The 4,333-nt window shown below is 49.2% G+C and overlaps 1 pseudogene; it reads left to right on the forward strand.

The window, feature by feature from the left end:
* Window positions 1-251: 251 nt before the first annotated feature.
* Window positions 252-366, forward strand: LOC139036423 (small nucleolar RNA SNORA70; annotated as a pseudogene).
* The last annotated feature ends 3,967 nt before the right edge of the window (window positions 367-4,333 follow it).

Consider the following 4,333-nt stretch of genomic DNA (forward strand, 5'->3'; position numbering starts at 1 on the left):
AGTAAGGGATGCAAGACAGAGGATGGTCACCTCATCCTTGTGTGGTAATGGAAAGACTAAACTGGATTTGGGGGTGACTCTTTCTGGGTGAGGATGGATGAAGGAAAGGAATGAGGAGCTGGGTCACCTTTGGGGGCTCTGGTCAAAAAGGCAATTGGGTAGGTGATAACTGAGAGCAGCCAGGGGACCAGTGTGGATGCATCCCAGGGAATGTCAAACGTCAGAACTAGGGAGACCCGGAAGACAAGGAAAAGCCAAGATGCACCCTAAAGTTGAGGATAGCTGTGGCCGCAAACAGCAACCTTCTTGGTAGTGTATTCAGCCTGTTGTCTGTACAGGTTGCCCTAAGGGACCTTGGAGACAGCTCTTTCCAGTGGACATTCATGACTGGCCTGGTGTCCCCAGTCTAGGCTCCAGCCAGGTATGCGTGGGGCCTTTGGAAGCCCCAGGGCACAGTGGCCAGGGTTCACATTGACCAAGTCATCATGTCCATCTTCACCGAGCTGCAGAACAAGGAATGTGTAACTTAGGCTCTCCTCAGGGCCAGGTTCAAGTTCCCTGGCTGCCAGAAGATCCATGTCTCCAAGAAGTGGGGATTTACTAAGTTTAATGGGGGTGAATTTGAAAACGTGGCCAAAAATCAGCTCACCGGGATGGCTGTGGGGTCAAACACACACATAATTGTGACCCCCTGGACAAATGGCAGCCCTGAACTCAGGAGAGCCTGGGCGCTGTCCATTCCTTACTCAGGCCCATCAATAAATCACGCTTCTCTGTCAAATCAATAAATCAATAAAGTTGAGGACAAGAGCAGACGCTTCAAGGGCCGAAACTCACATGGATGAGGGAGCAGGAAGCAGGAGCCCAGGTGCGGAGGTAGCAGTGGCCTCGTGGGAGCCTCCATGTGTGAATAATCAGCCAGTTGCAGGCCAGGGGGTCAGGCCAGGCACAAGGAGGAGGCCTGGGTAAGGGAGTGTCAGGGTCAGGCCAGGCGCAAGGAGGAGGCCTGGCTAAGGGAGTGTCATGGTAAGATGACCACAGGCATTTGAAGTCTGACCATCAGCAGTGAAAACGGCCCCCTAGAGCAGCGGTCCCTAACCTGCTTGACACTAGGGAGCCATTTCGTGGAAGACAATTTTTCTACAGACCAAGGGTGAGGTGGTGGTTTGGGGATGACTCAAGTGCATTACATTTACTGCGCACTTTATTTCTAATCTGGGCTTCCTTGGTGGCTCATACAATAAAGAATCTGCCTGCAATGCAGGAGACGTGGGTTTGACCCCTGGGTCAGGAAGATGCCCTAGAGAAGGGCATGGCAACTCACACCAGTATTCCTGCCTGGAGAATCCCATGGACAGAGGAGCCCAGTGGGCTACAGTCCATGGGGTCGCAAAGAGTTGGATACAGCTGAGCTTCAGAACACTTTGACTTCACTTCTTTCTTATTTCTAATCTAATGCTGCTATTGATCTGATTGGTGGTACTGGTCCACGGCCGGTAGGTTGGGGACTCCTCGCCCAGAGAGATGAGCCAGGATGGGCTGCTTGGAAGCACGTGGTCAGGAAGTGCTCAGGCCTCTCTGAGTTCCCCCTGGGCAGGTAGGCCATAATTTCAGGCTTCTGAAAGGCCCCCAGGGAAATCTCCCTCTCTGACCACAGGCTCATGTGCCCTGGTCTCACTCACCAAGGGTGCTGCCAAGTTCTGTCCTGTAAATTTTGGACACTGAGCAAATATTAAGCCGTAAAAAACGGGAGCAGAGAAATCATTAGCGATGTACCAGTGATCGCGTAATGTCACTGCGGAGACTTCCCAAGTAAATAATTTCCTTTCCAGTCACTGAGTATCATAATGACACAGCCAAGATGGGTTTCTATTTATTCCTGGCCAATCTCTCTCAGATTTACGTTCCAATCATGAGATGGGACCTCTCACTGCATTTCAGAGCATTACTTAATCAAATGGTATGCCGGTTGACCCCAGTGTGTCTTAAAGTTGGGGTTATTTATGGATATGGTTTCGCGTGGAGGGTCACCGTGGGGCCTAATCTGCATATGCCTCTCAGGAGAGCTGGGACGTTATTAGCATAAGAAGCCCTAGGTTTCTGGGGAGGACCCAGAAAGGGGACTGCAGCACAGCTGAAGGGCAGAGTCCCCGCTTTTAGGGACCAGCTTCTCAAGGGAAGACTCTAGTCAAGCGACCAGGAGAGCACGTGGGGCAGATGGGGCTCCCACCTCCCCTCAAGTCTACAGTGAGCCAGTGCTGTGCTTCAGAGGCTATCCTGGTGCCCTGCGCCATGACACCGTGAACAGTCTCCCTAGTTTAGGCACCAAGTTGTGTCCAACCCTCTGCACGGACTGTAGCACACCAGGCCTCCCTGTCCCTCACCATCTCCTGGATTTTGCCCAAGTTCATGTCCATTGCATCAGTGATGCTATCCAACCCATCTCATCCTCTGTCACCTTCTTCTCCTTTGGCCCTCAATCTTTCCCAGCACCACGGTTCTTTCTAATGAGTCCACATAGAGAAGAGGGTGTCTTTATGAGCTGCACTGCATTGCCATGGACTTATAATTTTTTTAACTATTTCACTGGCATTTTATTCTTTTTAAAGAATTTTTAATTGGAGGACAATTGCTTTACAATGTTGTGTTGGTTTCTGCCACACATCAACATGAATCAGCCATAGGCATACATATGTCCCCTCTCTCTTGAACATCCCTCCCATCCCATCCCTATCTATCTAGGTTGTCACAGAGCACCGGATTTGATTGAATTCCCTCCGGCTCTCTGTGTTACATATGGTAATGTAAATGCTTCAATGTTACTCTCTCAATTCGCCCTTCTCCCCTTCTCCTACGGTGTCCTTATGAGCCACACTGCACTGCCGTGGACTTTCACTGAATTTTATGCAAATTGTTTCTTAATGATGTTCTGGGTGAGAGAGCAAGACCAGTAGGTGTGGTTCCTGCCCTGGAAGGCTCTTACCACCCAGGGAGGAAGAGACAGTTGTGCCATGGAAGCCGGGGCAGTATTTTATCTTACTGCTGTATGTCTTCCTGGGGGCCGGAGCCTTCTGTCATATGTAATGTCCCTCTCTGTCTCTAGCAATTTTCTCTGCTCTAAAGTCTACTTTACCAGAAGTCAATACAGCCACTCCTGCTTATTATTATTATTTACATGGTATATCTTTTTCTATCCTTTTACTTTCAACCCACCCATCTTGTATTTGAAGTGAGTAACCCAGCAGGCTCCTCTGTCCATGGGATTTCCCAGGCAGGAATACTGAAGTGGGTTGCCATTCCCACCTCCAAGGGATCTTCCCGACCCCCGGTCTCCTGCACTGCAGGTGGATTCTTTACCATCTGAGCCACCAGGGAAGAAACTCAGGTACGATCCCTCGTCGAGGAATTAAGATGAACATGTTGTTCAGTTTTCAGTCGTGTCTGACTCTTCACAACCCCAAGGACTGTAGCCCACCAGGCTTCCCTGTTCTCCACCGTGTCCCAAAGCTTGCTTGAATTCATGCCCATTGATTTGGTGATGCCATCCAATCATCTTATCCTCTGTCACCCCCTTCTCCTCCTGCCCTCAATCTTTTCCAGCATCAGGGTCTTTTCCAGTGAATCAGCTCTTCAAATCAGGAGGCCAAAGTATTGGAGCTTCAGCATCATTCCTTCCAGTGAATACTCAGGGATGATTTCCTTTAGGACTGATCTAAGGATCAATCTCCTTACAGCTGGATCTCTTTGCAGTCCAAGGGACTCTCAAGGGTCTTCTCCAGCACCACAATTCGAAAGCATGAATTCTTCAATGTTCAAACTTTTTCTTTATGGTCTGACTCTCACATCAGTATATGTCTACTAGAAAAACCATAGTTTTGACTATATGGACCTTTGTTAGCACTATACTAGAATATATATATGTTGGCAAAATCTGAAATCTACTGGATGTGATAAAGAAACCCCAGAGACCCACCACTGTGATGTTCCTCTAGTCCTGAGGACCCTGGGAAGCCTGCCTTCTTTCTGTTTTTCAGAGTCTTCTGGGGACTTCCCTGGTGGTCCAGTGGATAAGATTTCATGCTTCCATGGCGGAGGGCACAGGTTCAATCCCTGGCTGGGGAACTAAGTTCCCTCATGTGGTGTAGCTAAGAAAAACACACAAATCCCTGCCGAAGCAGTCTTCTCAGGCTTTTATGTTGTGTTACGTCTGTGGTCTTTTAGTTGTGAGAGTGAGGGGCTGGAAGGAATGCAGCCAGTTCATCTTGACTAGAACTGAAGTCTGACTGTATCCGGCATGTTTGGGAGAGATCAGATGTGTTCCGAGACCTAAGGC

This window comes from Odocoileus virginianus, chromosome 8 (genome assembly GCF_023699985.2).
Source record: "Odocoileus virginianus isolate 20LAN1187 ecotype Illinois chromosome 8, Ovbor_1.2, whole genome shotgun sequence".
NCBI classification, from domain to species: Eukaryota; Metazoa; Chordata; class Mammalia; order Artiodactyla; family Cervidae; genus Odocoileus; species Odocoileus virginianus.